This window comes from Odocoileus virginianus, chromosome 26 (assembly GCF_023699985.2).
Source record: "Odocoileus virginianus isolate 20LAN1187 ecotype Illinois chromosome 26, Ovbor_1.2, whole genome shotgun sequence".
NCBI lineage: Eukaryota > Metazoa > Chordata > Mammalia > Artiodactyla > Cervidae > Odocoileus > Odocoileus virginianus.
The window spans coordinates 20,943,990-20,960,024 of NC_069699.1; the positions used below are offsets into that span (position 1 = coordinate 20,943,990).

The window sequence follows — 16,035 nt, forward strand, 5'->3', positions numbered from 1 at the left end:
CTCAGGGCCCGCAATTAGGGACAAATATCTACCACCAGGTGGGAAGGAAGCACTTCCACTGACAGACACAAAACTGGAACAGGGGGACTGGAGGGAAGCCTGTTTTCAACATGATTATAGCAGAAGGGAAGGGTATGCAGATGAACAAGACATACAGCCTGGCTTAGAGGATAGTTGGAGAAATAAGAAATGTACACAGATGGCTTATTCAAGGTAAATGTCTGCTGAATATTTACTGCATCTTTCAAATCTACCCGCTCCTATCTATCTCCTTGGCTCCCGCTTTCTCAACCAAGCTACCACAACAGCCTCTTAAATGATCTGGCTATTTCTACTCCTGCCTCTCAAGCATCCTTCAGTCAGTGGCCAGGTGATCTTTTAAAATACAGATTACGTCACCCCTCAGGCTTACAGATCCTTCTTCAGCTCCACTTTGCACTCAGAACAAATTCTTTCCCAGAACCTATCTGGCCTGAGGAATCTGGCCCTTGCCCTTCTCCTGACTTTGCCCTTCTCATTTCATCTTAATCTTTCTACCCTTCAGTGAGGTCTAGACACACAGGTCTCCTGCAAGTTCCTAAAGTATCTGACCCCCTTCCTGCCTCAGGACTTTTCTGTAATATTTGCTCTTCTGTCTGCCTCGACATCAGGACACAGCTATCACCTTCACACTCTCGGGACCTCAACTTGTGGACAGTTGTTCCTTATAGACTTTCCCTGGCTGACATTTCTAAAATGGATTTCCCTTTTCCTGTTAATCTCGCTTCTGCAGCCACTTTATTTCTTCCCATTCAATTCAATCTAGAAGTTTTCTTTACCTGTTAACTCTCCTATCAGATGGAACATTAGCTTCCTTGAATGCAAGGACTCTGTTTTAGGACTTAATCTCCTGGATCTAGTATATAATAGATGCCCTGTAAGCATCTCTTAAGTGATTGAGTGAACTGGTCACAGAGGAAGAGCTAAAAGTCCAGTAGCATGATTTTCAAATAAGCTGTATTTGTTTCTGGTGTTAAACAGTAAACACCAGCAGTAACCAAGTACTCAGTGATTATGGACACTAAACTGGAGGGCTTTCATTTTTCATTCATCTTTATGATGATTTAGAATTCATTGCTTGTGTTTGAAGAGAATATGTAACAGAGAAACAAACATTTGTGTACAAAATGCAAAAAAAAAAAGAGTAAAATCAATACTATGTTATTGGAATTCAGAATGGTTAAAGCACTTGGAACTAGTACCAGCCTTAACAGAGTCCTTCAGAAAAGAACTAGGATGAACATAGCTTTATTTAACAGAGCTTTTGGCTAAACATTTTAAAATCATGAGAAGATTTAGTTACACTGGGTTGCAAATGTGGTACATTTTTCATGAAGGTGCTTAGGAATGGAGAGGTGACCACCTTCTTGATGACCCATTCCAGGTTCTAAGATTCAGGCTAAGGACATGGAGTGAAGGTTTGAGAACTCTACCAAGGATGCTGGCATCAGAGGATGGCTATTCAAATTCCAGATCTGTCAGCTTTGGCTATGTGATGCGAGGCAATTTGCTTAACTTTTTAAGTTTTAGCATCCTCATCTATAAAATAGAGCTCATAATACCAGTCTTATAGGATGGCAGCGAAAATTATGTAAGAGGGTCAGAGAGACCCTTGGTATTTATTAGGGATAATAAAAAAAGTAATTCTCTTTTATCTTTAAAATTGTTCTGTTATTTAATAATTGGTACAGATGGGGAAAATGGAACACAGTTATCTTAATACACTTAAAATAGTAATTAAATCAGCCTGCTTCGTGCACCCCACTGTCATAGCAGACAATCTGAAGTCAGTGTACACATAACCTGGGTCATCCCAAATCAATGTACAGGATACAGACAAGAAGGCCCTTTGTTCACTTACACCAGAGATACACACATAACAGTTTGCTCAATAAAAAACACATGATACCCTATTAGCCAAAGAGCAGATGTAAATACTCACAAAAATAGAGTGGTGATTAAATCCTAATTACCTTGATAATCACAAAAATAGCATTAAAGGAATTAATCATGTTCCCATTTACAAAATAACTGGCTGGAAACTGTGAGATGCAGGCATGCGAGAACTCAATAAAGAAGGTGACATTTGTGTTTTGGATGTGGACTCATCTTCCATGAAGTAACACAGGCCTTTGCTGTGGTTCAGCCTCTAAGCTGTGTTCAGCTCTGCCACCCCACGGGCTGCCGCACACCAGGCTTCCCGTTCTTCACCATCTCCTTGGAGTTCGTGTGAACTCCATTGAGTTGGTGATGTCTTCCAACCATCTCATCCTCTGTCACTGCCTTCTCCTCCATAGGCATAGGGTGTATTAAACACTCTGAGGGGTGATCTGACTCTTCCGAAGCACTGCCGCTGCTGCGTCGCTTCAGTCATGTCCGACTCTGTGTGACCCCATAGACGGCAGCCCACCAGGCTCCCCCCTGCCTGGGAAGCACTAAAGGGCTACTAATAATTTATACTTTTTAAATTCTCCAGATCTAAAAGGCTTGCATCGCACTGCATACTGTATAATGCCAAAGGATATAAATAAGGAAAAAAATAAAGGATTTGTCATCAGATGACCTGGATTCTAGCTTTGACCCTGATACTTGCTAGGTATATGACCTGACCAAAATACTTATGCTCCAAGACAAGGTTTCTCGACCTCAGCAATGCTGATGTTTTGGACCGGAGAAGTCTTTGTCACAGGGACCCCTGTACTTCATTGGCTATGCCTGTCCTCTCGAATCATGACAATCAAAAATATCTCCCAAATATTCTCTGGACACATCCACCCCCAGCTAAGAGCCACTGGTCTCCATAAGTTTTTATTTTTTTATTTACATAGGATATTATGATGGTTACCTGCTACAATAGATCAGATAGGTGAGTTTCTTTTAACTGTAAAGAGCTGTGCAAATGTTTTTCTGAGCATCACTTGCATCCTGACATCCCTAATTTTGATACTTTCATTGCACAAAAGGTATTTAACATATAGTTGTTACTCAGCTGCAGGACCCTGCTAGTTCTTCACATCTCTCCCAAGGCTCTGCTTCCCCTTTATTCTCAAAACATCCCTGTCCAATTTTCTAGGAGGCTTATGAAATGAGAAAGTAATTTTTCAAAGAACAGTACTGTCCATCTTTAAGAGTTCATCTCCTGACACCAGTTTAATTTTAATCTTTCCATTGTTCTCCACAAAGAGTTGAGTAGAAACCTAAGCCTCCAATGCTAGAGTTCCAGACAATGGAGAAGGTCAGGGAGGGGGGGAATTTGTAGAACTTGTAAGTTTTAGTACCTGTCATTAAATCTCATCATACTTCTGGGACTGCTCATTCTTCCTAGGGATAATCCAATTGCAGGTTCAATATGAAATTGGGAGAACTGCTCTTTTGGGAAATTCAACCATTTCCTTATGTGAGCAATGCAGTGTAGTGAATAAAAACATATGTTCTGGAACTAAGTTGTCTAGACTCAAATCAGGCTTGTACCAGTTATGAGCTGTGTGACTTTGGGTAAATTAGTTCTTCTGAACCTAAATTTTTTATTTGAGGTAACAGAATAATAAAAGTAACTATATTCATGGTTTGCTATAAAGATATGTAATGCTCAGAACAGTACATGGCACATAAAATGCACCACATGAGTGCATGCATTTGCCAAATGTTCTATTAGCTAAAGCTCTGTCCCCTCCTAGAGATCCATGGTTTCAAACATTAATATGGGACACTGTTAAGGCTAAGACTACTCTCAAGTCATTCTGCCCCTCTGAAGTCCACCAACACACTACTATGCTTAATGAAGGATACAGGTGACAACAAACAGTCCTGGAAGGGGATGAAAAACTGGACTCATAAATATCTATTATAAACCTCCTGCATACCAAAACCTCTACAGATCAGGAGGACTTAAAAAAATTTTTTTTGGCCACACCATGTGTCACATGGGATCTCAGTCCCCCAGCCAGGGATCGAATCTGTGCTCCCTATATTGGAAGTAGAGTTTTAACCACTGGACCACCAGGGAAGTCCAATCAGGAGGACTTCAGATGACTATATAGCTAGAAATAATGATTACATAGCTAGAAATTGACTGCTTTGATCTCCCTGGACTGTAAGGATATCAAGCCAGTCAATCCTAAAGGAAATCAACCCTGACTATTCATTGGAAGGACTGATGTTGAAGATGAAGCTCCAATACTGTGGCCACCTGATGCAAAGAGCTGACTCAGTGGAAAAGACCCTGATGCTGGGAAAGATTGAGGGCAGGAGGAGAAGGGGGCGACAGAGGATGAGATGGCGGGATGATGTCACTGACTCAATCGACATGAGTTTAGAGCAAACTTTGGGAGATAGTGAAGGACGAGGAAGCCTTGTGTGCTATAGTCCATGGGGTCACAAACGATCAGACACAACTTAGCAAAATGAACAACAACAACTAGTATTTAGATACTTGCTTCCCTTCCATGTGGATCCTAAACCAACCTATTTTTCAGTGAATATTTCTACATTCATGCTTGTTCCATTAATAAAGTGCCTCATTCTAGTCTAAGATTAGTTTTATTTCCACATTTGTTTCTTGAACAGGTTTCAAAGTTCCCACTTCATTTTAATTCACTCATATCAGACTACTGACTGACCTGTAGCTATTAGCTTGAGATTGAACTTTGAACTCCTTCTAATACTCATGGATAGTGATTGAATTAGATTAAAAAAAAATTGAAAATGTAAATCTGCTTCTGGCTTAGAACGGAAGGTTTAGCCTTGACTGACCTGTAGGCTCTTTTTAAAACACTGATAGTACCAGAGAAAAGTCAAAGATGATAAAGCAGCAAGTAGTAAAAAATAAAGGTATGACACAGGACTTAATTTTCTCTACATGAGACGAGGTCATCTAATTCACAACAGGGTAAATTACCTATCGCATAGAGAAGCAGTTGTTCCCCCAGTGTCATTTGGAGACTGCAGATCCATAGGGTATGGGAGCATATCTGGAATTATGAGACAAATTGAATCTCTCTTTCTCAATACGAGGCGCTGGGCACAGCCACTGAAGAGCTGACCTTGTCAGTCCTATAAATCAAAACTGGTCTGGGGACACTGGACCTTTAAAAATGCTGATCTTTTCTTTTTGGGGGCTCTGGTAACAGATGACAAAAGCTGCCAACTCCACAATATCTTATCACCCTACAGAGGAGGGTTATTCTAAAATGGAAACCTATGATTTTCTGGGTAGTTCTCCATGTGTGCCCGACTGCTGTTGACACAGGCAGCACGTCCTCACCTGCCCCTGAGTCGTAAGGAAATACTTCCCTTAAAAGTCAATCCCGTGAAAGTACAAATTCTCCCCTTCTGCAAAGAGAGGAATTATGAATTAATGATTTCCTTTCAACAAAGGAAGTATCAAACTGTTCAGTTAAATTAAATAATATCTTTCATATTGTTAGACATAACTCACTTAAAAATCACACGTAGTTAAAAAAAAAAATTCAGAGGGTAATAGCAGGCTTCTCCTTTCTTTTATACATGAGGAGTTCCAGAAAACATGTTTGGAAGTTGAAAGCCCGAGTGCAAAAGAATAGGCTTACACATTACAAGGGGAGTGAAAACTCCTAGGGGGCTGAAATATAAAACTTTAATAGAAGTATTGTACATCTTAGCTCACGGAAACTGACAGGATGGTGGAGCTATCACAGGACCCCAGATCCCAGGAACCACAAGTGATGCCCTAGAATGAGCAAGAACTAGCCAGCCACAAATCTGTTTGCTTCAGTCAGCACAGAATTTTCTTTCTTTTTTTTTTGGTTTTTATTGGAATATTATTGTTTTACAGTGTTATGTTAGTTTCTACCATACAGCAAAGTCAATGAGCTACACGTATACATGCACCCCCTCTTTTTTGAATTCCCTTCCCATTTAGGTCCGTACGTAGCATTAATTACAGTTCCCAGGGCCATACAGCAGGTTGTCATCAGTTATCTGTTTTATATATTGCAGCGTGTATACGTCAATCCCAATTTTCCAATTCATCCTACCCTCCCTCCCTTCCCTTGGTGTCCACACATTTGTTCTCTGCATCTGTGTCTCTATTTCTGCTTTCCAACTGTGCCCATCTGTACCATTTTTTTTTTTAGATTTCACATATATGCATTAATATATGATATTTGTTTTTGTCTTTCTGACTTACTTCATTCTGTAGGACAGTCCCTGAGGCAGAAAAACAAATAAGACTTACAGCATTTTCTTTTAAACCAAATAATTGGGTGATTTCATACAAAACCCCATTCCTGGTTCATTATGGCAAATGGGAAGATGCGGGGGGTCCTGCAACACATCTCAGGTCACCAACGGGCCACAGGGAAGGAGAGGAAACTACTTAAGTAGCTGGTGGGCTTTCTGGCTCTCGCCATGACTGGCCTGAACAGTTAATAATTCATACCCCTTCCTCACTCCTGTGGCCTTTGGAGAACACTTTAAACCATGTCCCTGTTCTGAGCCAATGGGACAGGTCTTGGGGCGGCCTTTAGGCTTAAGATCACACTTCTCTGCCTCTTGGCCTCTCCCCACCACAGACATCCCACACAGAACAATGGGAGGACGAGGGGAAATTGGGCTTTCTGTTCATTTCCTAGAACTGCCATAGCAAAGTATTAAGAATCAGGTGACTTAAAACCAGAAGGATTGACTTTCCCATGGTTCTGAGAGCAGAGGTCTGAAATCAAGCTACTGGGAGAGCTGGTTGTTTTCGGAGGCTTTGGAGGAGACCCCTTCTTGCCTCTCTTATTTCTGGTGACAGTCAGTGGTCCCTGGTGCTCCTCGGCTTACAGATGCATCACTCTAAATCTCTGGCTCCGCTGTACAGGTGGTTTTTCCTGTGTGTCTCCTCACCTCATCTTTTCTCTGCACATGTGTCTGTACCCAAATTTCTTTCTTCTTACAAGAACATGAGTCACTGGATTAGGGTCCACCCTAAACCCATATGACTTCATTTTAACTTCAGGTAGACATGAATTTAAGGGATATCCTTCAACTGACAGTGTCAAGAGCGGAAACCCACCGGAGTTGTTGGTCTGGGTGGAGCAAGCGGCTTCGGGGTCTACTCTGCAGCCATCAGAGGATGGAAAGAAGGGGTGATGTGGAGGAGTGGACTTGCTCCTCTGGGCACAGAACCATCACACGTAGTCCCCAGTGCATCCATTTCCCTTCTCCATGGCCTGCCCTTCTCCCCAGTAGTAGCTACAGAGGCTTGAAATTATTGCTCTTTAGTTGATGGTTGGATGGCATCACTGACTCAATGGACATGAGTTTGAGCAAACTCTGGGAGATAGTGAAGAACAGGGAAGCCTGGCGTGCTGCAGTCCATGGGGTCACAAAGAGTCGGACATGAGAGCAACTGAACATCAATCACCTCTGCTACCACCCTGGAGTCAGCCAACGACATCCCTTCCCTGATTAGGGCATTAACTTCTTACTGCGGCCTCTGCTTGGTCGCCTGCACCTCTACAATCAATCCACAACACAACATCCAGCCAGCTCCTTAAAAGAAAAAAAGGCAGATTACATCACTTCTCTGATCAAACCATACTATGGCTCCCCTGAGGGCATTCAAAGCAAGAGAAGTAAATATTTTCAGGGACACACATGGCCTTCATTTTCTGCTACATCCATCTCCATATTACTTCTTGGCTCTCACCTACTACTTTCCCATAACTCTTCCGTATCCAACCAGGCTAACTTTCCTGTCTCTAGAAATACTCAGCATTACTCAGCATGTCATATATTAGACACTTGCATGGATTGCTGACTCTGCCTGAAGTTCTCTTCCCTAAATACCCACAAGGTAAACTCCTTGGGGTCGAAAAGAGTTGGACACTACTTAGCGAATGAACACAACAGCAAAGGCAGTAAACTAATAATCAAAAGTGGAGTCTGAAGGACAGTTTGATGTGGTAATGAATAATATGTAAAAGTCCAACAGGAAAACAAAAATTAAGACTGAACTGCAACTTCAATTTCTTCTTTAGTTAACCAGGTTTATTTGTTGGAATCAAGTAGCTCTTCCAGTCTATCCTTTCTTTGTTGTCTAGACCATTAATTAATATTAATTTTGATATTAACATTATGGTCAAAATTAGGTAGAGAAGATCTCTACCAAAATAGTGCCCTGTGGCTTTCCAAGTAGTTCTGCATAGAACCGGAATTTCTGTAGAAAGGCCTTATCTTTACTTGCCTTTGAGATAATAGCAGTACAGAAGAGTTTTAAAATACAACACTCATGAAGTAGTCAAAACTTTGAAGGAGTGGAGAGGTGGCCAGGAAGCGACAAAGATTTTTATATTCAACCTATCAACAGCAGAATCAGCCTGTGACCAACAGAGCTGAAGACATATGGGCTCAGAGCTGTCCCTGAATTTGTGCCAGCTGAGAAACAGGAAAAGCCTGGCAGGTTAACTGGCATTGTGTGCTGCAGACATCAGCTAAAAACACCAAAACTTTGTTTTGAAGGAAAAAAAAAAATTAGGACTTGGTGAGTTTGAACCTGGCTATCTAATAAAAGTCAAAAGATATTTTAACTTTTGTGATGGTTAATTTTATGTGTCAGTTTGACTGGGGTTAAGGGATATTAAGACGGCTGGTAAAACATTATTTCTGAGTGTGTCTGGACGGGTGTTTCTGGGAAACATTAGAATCTGAGTCAGCAGACAGAATAAAGGTTGCCTTCACCCATTTGGATGGCCATCATCCAATCCCCTGAGGGCTGAGGGAACAAAAAGGCAGAGGAAGGCAGAATTGATTCTCTGGGTGAAGCGGGACACTCCTGTTCTCCTGACCTTAGACATTAGCGCTCCTGCTTTTTGGATCTTAAGACTCAGACTGTGATTTATACCATTGACTCCCCTCATCTCCAGACCTTGGAACTCACTCTGCACATCATCACTAGCTATCCTGGTTCTCCAGCTTGCAAACAGCAGATCATGGGATTTCCTAGATCCATAAACGTGTGAACCAATTCCTATAATAAATCTTCTCTTATATACCCTCTCAGTTTTGTTTTTCTGCAGAACTCTAATACAACTTTAACTGAAGTTTGCTTGATATTATAAATTTCAAGAGATACACAGAAATTCTCAGCCCATTGGGGAAGAGTGAATTCTCCCGATTTATATCAATACTGTTTCACAGTAATGTACGGCTCATAAAGAGTCAGTGGATAGCTGAAGAAGATGGCTTTGCTTCCCATCTTAAGAAAGAAGTACATTTTGGATGACAAATTTAAGTGAAGGTCAGTGGGAAGACTTAGTCTAAGGGTGATTTCAGGCCAACCTGTCATTGATCTTTCCGTATAGTGTCCAAGGCAGCAATAGACATTGTGCTATTGAACAGACACCCTGGTGATAAAGTTCCCTTAGAGATAATTTGCTTTCTGTCATCAGATTTGAGTTTAATAAACCCCTGAACAACCTGTGTATTTCTGCCTGCAGAACAACCAGCAGTTCAGAGCCTGTTGCCCTTGCCTGCAGCAGCGCTTGGAAGAGAAAATAAAATCATGTTTGTTTAACCTGGTTTGATTTGGGTCTAACTTTCTCTGAACAACAGTTTTCAAAGCTTCATAAAATAACCTGGAAAGAACTACTGCCCAGGGCAAGATGAGTATTTAATATCGTAAAGTTCATTTTGATTATTCTTTGTGACATGGTGCTAGAATGAACGTGGGAAATATATTTCTTGAGCAGGTAAAACTTTGCAATTTTATACATTACAAATAACACTAAAAATACCATGTCTTATGAAGAAATAAATAAATTAAAGGACATGTTTTGTTGAAAATTTGTTTCTTAAATTGCTATCTTTCCTTGAGGCAGGACTTCTCTGTGTCTCTATTAATATAATACTTAGAATTCCTTTCTTCCACTTTCCTATGACCTGAGATACTTTCAAATAAATCTATAAGGCACTAGGAAGATAAATGAGGTGGGGACAGGAAGGTAATATAATATTCTATTTTCTATACTTCTATATATTTTTATCAAAGCATCATAATAAGTAATATTAATTTTATAATGAGAAAAATGTATTATTAAACTACAAGGCACTCAGGAAGTTTTATATAACAACCTCTTAGGACATTAGAGTAGTTTAATAACCAAGTATAGCTGTCTTTAGAAATAATTGGAAATAAAAAAGAAGAGATGTATAGAAATGGACCAAAAGACCCAGAGGAATGTCTTTAAATACATACCCAGTTGAGTGTTGGGTAGGACAAGGAGGAGAAAGTACCTACAACATACTATTGGGTGCTGTTGGATGCTTATATTAATACTTCTCATCACATTTAATCTGCATGACAATCCTGAGAAGCATTATTATTTCAATTTTTCAGTTGAGAAAAAACAAAATCCAGAGAAGTAAATTAAATGTCCAAGGTTAATGTAATTAGTAAAGGAAGGAGTGGGTTTTCTAACTCAGATCTCGTTTCAAAGTCTGCACTCTCTACCAAGCCATCCTGTGGTGCTGGAGAGCTCAGGAAAGAAACAAAATAAGAAGCAAAAAACATCATTACCCCATGGGAGGGGTTTTCCTTAAACTTGCCATTAGATCTTTGATTAGAGTTAGATACTTTTTTTTTGGATTTTACTTGCTGAAATTCCTTTTTCTAATATTGAGAAATTTGTGTTCACATTATTCTCTTAAAGCAGAAACAAAAGAGAAGAAAACTTACAAACATAACGAAGTTATAATCACAGAAGGTTCCTTTACCTTTAAGTGACTAAAATGTCTGGAAGACAATGTTAATTAATTAGAAAGGGAGAGTCACTGTATAGATTATGAAATTCGGTAAGGAGAGGAGGCTTTTACAACACAAAGAGCTATATTGGCTATGCTGGAAAAAAATGTTTTAATTTGATTATGTGCCAAATTTTCAACTCTTTTGGAGTTGCAGGATCATGGTTTATGTGTTTAAAAACCCCTACCCCAGGTCCCTGTAATATTGCTAAGAGAAGAAATCAAAGTGGAGTTTCCTAGCTCCTGCAAAAATCACAACAGAACACCACTGTCAGGGCCCAGCTAAAATTCCCAGCTGCACACCGGCAGCATCTATTTCCGCCTCCTGCAGAAGAACATCAGCTGCTAACTGTACCACCATCATGGTCATATAATCCACGCTTTCCCAAACTCCCTGGCATGCTCCCAGTTTCATGCGTTCCAGCAGATGGCTTGAATCTTTGCCCCAATATATATTAGACACGTGACTTGGGACAGTCTCTTAGCTTCTCTGGGCTCCAGTCTGCCATCTCTAAAATAATAATAAACATGGACTTTCCTGGTGGTCCAATGGCTAAGATTCCATGCTCCCAATTCAGGGGCCCGGTTTGATCCCTGGTCAGGGAACTAGATTCCACATGCTGCAAGTAAGAGTTTGCAAGTTGCAAGTAAAGATTCCCATGTGCTGCAACTAAGACCTGGTGTAGCCAAATAAATAATAAATAAAAATTAAAATAAAACAATTACTGTATCTCCATTTTATAAGATTTGTGAGAAGGCTAAATGTAAAAATAACCATGGAACATTTATAACTGTGGTGTTGCATCGTAAAAACCTAATAAATGTTAGCTGCAATGATCACTTTTACTACTATTATTCTCTGTATCATTAATGTAATTAATAGTCACAATATTTTCTTTAAATGGCTCAAAGTTTAAAATGAAAGTAATTAAATAAGGGAAACTTTATATCACTACTATAAATAGAAGCCACTATCACTGTCATCAATAGATGTTAACCATAAAAATAAACGTGATAAAAACATACCTAAGTTATCACATTCCAGCTAGGTTTGCTTATCTGCCAGGATACTGAGTTGATGGCCTGCTTCTTCTTTGGCAAAAGAGGTATTAACCAGGATTTCAAGTGTTCAGACACAGTAGGACCAGACTGACTTTCTCCTTGATGGACTCAGGAGTGAAAGAGAACTATGTGATTCATTGGCATGAAGTGTCCATATACTGTGTAACATCTAAGGCAGAGTCCTGGGAGAAGGGCGAGTCTTACACTTGGTGAAACATACATCTATTTCAACCAGGTTCCCAGGATCAAGTTCCTTTTACAATAGTTTGACCAAGTTGGCTATCAATCTGTGTGGGGCAGGTCCAATACTGCATATTCATGACTGTTTGATACACATATGGCATTTGTCATGTACTGCCTCAATAACCCATCACCCCATCTATCCAAAGAGTTTCTAGAAAGCAGGGCTCAAAGTCTTATACTTTTTTCTGTCTGCTTATTATTCCACGCACTCTTTTATGTACAAAGAGATACACAGTACAAATGATAATTGGATTAAAATTCATCTAGTCTTGAGAATTTTAGACACTAGGGACAACCCCTTGGATTAAAACCTTGATTTCTAACCTTCTTCTGGTGGGTAGAAGTCCGAGATCTCTTTAAGAACTGGAAACAAAATATAACATTCTCTCCCCATCCCCCTCCCCACCACAAATACAAGTATACACACTTAATTTTTGAAAGTTCACAGGCCTCCATGTGATGAAACTAGAGATATCAGTGTTCTGGAGTAAAAAGAGATGCTATACAAGTTTTAGTTATCAAAGTATGTGATGAGCTTTCTATAAAGCTCCATAAAAGGACTCTATGTGCTAAAGTTAATATTTTGGTATTCTTTTTTCCAGGGGAATTATTTGTATGTGCTCTGTACTTTCAGGTCTAGAATGGAGAAACTTCCATGAGCAACCTGAGTCTTTGCCTAAATCTTCTTTTCTCTCACCAATACTCAACCAAGTGCCATGTGAAAAATATACACCAGAACCTGGTAGGTTGTACTATTTTTTCCCTCCCTGGCTGGACAAGAAAGCTATTTCTTTTCAAGGAAGAGTCTTTATTCTTTTCAGACAAACCACCTAAAAAGAACTGGAAAGTCACACAGGTAATGGGTTCCAATAAATAATTCTCATGATGACAGAACATTTAAGGAACTGATATATGGGTCTGCTTCTACTTAATAGCCCAAATCTGCAAGGACCTTTTCCTGATTCCAAGGGGAAGCTGATGACAGAAAAAGTGAAGATCTTAAGAAAGGAGCAGGAAGCCCCTACAATTAAAGGTGTCTTGGGGACAGACAAAAGATATAATTTAGATATGGCAGTGTTAACGGGAGTTTGATAAGGATATTGCAGGGGTAGGTTCTGAGGAGAACAGATCACTGTGAATCTGACCTACTTAAAGTGAAGGACAGGATAATATCTGAACACATTTGAACTGAATATGTACAAAAGAGTTTTCTGACAAATCTTCCTCTAATGATCGGCACACGATAATTCTTGGAAAATCTGGTAAAGGAAGCTTTTGCATAAATGTTAAACTTTAATGATGAAAGGAATACAGAAGTCCTGAAAATACTGATAATCTCAAGCAACAAGCCAGGGGTACTATAATTATTTTCAAAGAACTCACAGTAGCAAATTATTCAAATTGATATCTCTAATCATTGAAAAAAATTAGATTGGCTAAGGCTAACCCCAATAAAGTATGGTTTTTTGTGTTATCTGTGTGTCCAAGATCTCAGGCGAAGTGATGCAGAACTGTTAGACATGTCTGCCTTGGGGAGATGGTAAAATTCAGATAAAAGATTTACTAGAAGCTTTTCCTTGAATATGTGCCTGGGAGCGAATAAGTCAGTATGTGTTTGTGTGTATGTGCACATGTATGAGCTCAGTCCAAGAATAAGGAGAAGGATTATGAATAACATTTATGAGTTAGAATGATACATGAAAAATGGATATGAATAGTAAGTTCACTTTTTAAACTGAGGTAACCTGAATAATAAGTGATTTAGGGATATTCGCTTTGTAGTGGTCAAACAGCAGAGGGAAACAAAGTTGAAAAGAGTACAAAACATCAGGAGGTCTGTATAATTAATCAGTGATCCTACAAAGTATGCCATAAATTAGAGCTACAATTATACCACTGTGCTTGGGAAATAGAAAACCGGACTTCTTATATAAGCACTCAGGCTTAATGTTTAAAATCTATCTCTAGCATAATGTAAAGTGCACTTTAGGAAATTTGGTTAAAAGAGTTAATGCTTCCATTGCTGCTGTTTACAACCTAATTTGCAAGTTTTTACAGCATCTTAATAGCCATACTGCAGTTAAGAAAGAAATAGGATTGCCATTTTTGAAGATCCTGTCAAGAAATAAAACTTTAAAAGTCACTGGAAAATAAAGTTTCTATGGATGCTAAAATTAGTTAGGAAACATTTTCCTTTTATAAATTAAGCATAAATTTTACTTTCAAAGTATATTTTTTGAAATTGTGTCTTTGCAATTTTCAACTTCATTTCTTTCTACAGACGATATACTCCAAGGTATTTATTGTGCTAAATTATTTATTCCAAACATTCTGGAATTTTGCATTGTTTTATGTTACAGGTAAAGATTTGTATAGCTTGGAAGAAAAATGTTTGCTGAATACAAATTACAGTGTGCTGGGCTCCTTGCCAGCTTATATTATGTTCATTTCAGTTGCTCAGTCGTGTCTGACTCTTTGAGACCCCATGGACTGCAGCACGCCAGGCTTCCCTGTCTATCACCAACTCCCAAAACTTACCCAAACTCATATCCATTGAGTAGCTGATGCCATCCAACCACCTCATCCTCTGTCATCCCCTTCTCCTCCTGCCTTCAATCTTTCCCAGCATCAGAGTCTTTTCTAAGGAGTCAGTTCTTCGCATCAGGTGGCCAAAGCATTGGAGTTTCAGCTTCAGCATCAGTCCTTCCAATGAATATTCAGGATTGATTTCCTTTAGAATGGACTGGTTTGATCTCCTTGCAATCCAAGGGACTCTCAAGAGTCTTCTCCAACACCACAGTTCAAAAGCATCAATTCTTTGGCACTCAGCTTTCTTTATGGTCCAACTCTCACATCCATACATGACTACTGGAAAAACCATAGCTTTGACTAGACAGACCTTTGTTGGCAAAGTAATGTCTCTGCTTTTTAAGATGCTGTCTAGGTTGGTCATAGCTTTTCTTTCAAGGAGTAAGTGTCTTTTAATTTCATTGCTGCAATCACCATCTGCAGTGAATATGTTAAGTTATACCACTGAAATGATTCCAGGTCATCCACTAGGGTCATTTTTCTGAGAAAAAGGCATTAAGAAAGGCCAACTGCGTGTGTGTGTGTGTGTGTGTGTGTGTGTGTGTGTATACAGAAACCCAATTCAGCCTGGCATATAATGGCATGTAAAATACTGGGGACTCCCTATACAGGGGAAGAGTCTGGTTGGAATCTGCTTTTGGGTTCCTATATACACCCAGCTGTTCTGTCATTTGCCCATGTAGCCTTTCAGAATAAATCCCAAATTATCAGCTTGTAAAGATATTAGTCATCATCCTAATTTTTGTAGCCTGCTTGAACAATAAAGAAACACAGGGTCCTTCATTCTCGGTCTGCTCTATGTTTTAGTCTAAACATAATCAGGCCACAGACACTTCCTAAGCAACTGCTACGTTACAAGGCACTGTGATAACCACTGCAGGGGATTCAGAAGAAAAGCAGCGGCATTGCTGTGGCGATCAAGCTCTCCTGCGGAGCAGACATCCGCCTGCCTGCCTGGAATCCATTCCTGTTTGCCTAGTATTAGCAATAATCCCTGTTTTCCTTTGGGAAGCCTTGCCTCGCTATTCTGAGACCACAGAGTTTGGTGGATACAATACCATCTTCTGACCACCAGGCTGTTCACATGACTCAGGCATGGCCAACGAGAGTATCCCATGCTCTTGGTTAAGGTCATTGCCTTAGGGGTGGGCATGTGACCTACTCTAGGCCAATCAGGGTAAATAAGTGTCATTCTAAGATACTTACTAAAACAACTGGAAGAGAGGTAAGCATTTTCTACTGGAGTTATAAAATGGAAGATGATCTGGCAAGGGTCACCTGTTATTCCTATCAGGGAATAGCTTGCCTGAGAAAAAATCTGAGAGAAATCAAGCCTTG

General features: G+C 39.7%; 1 protein-coding gene across 13 annotated transcripts in view; it reads right to left on the bottom strand.

Annotated features, from left to right (window-relative positions):
- CNTN4 (contactin 4) overlaps positions 1-16,035 on the bottom strand; it is a 971,999-nt gene that overhangs the window by 95,674 nt on the left and 860,290 nt on the right. The window lies entirely within an intron of this gene.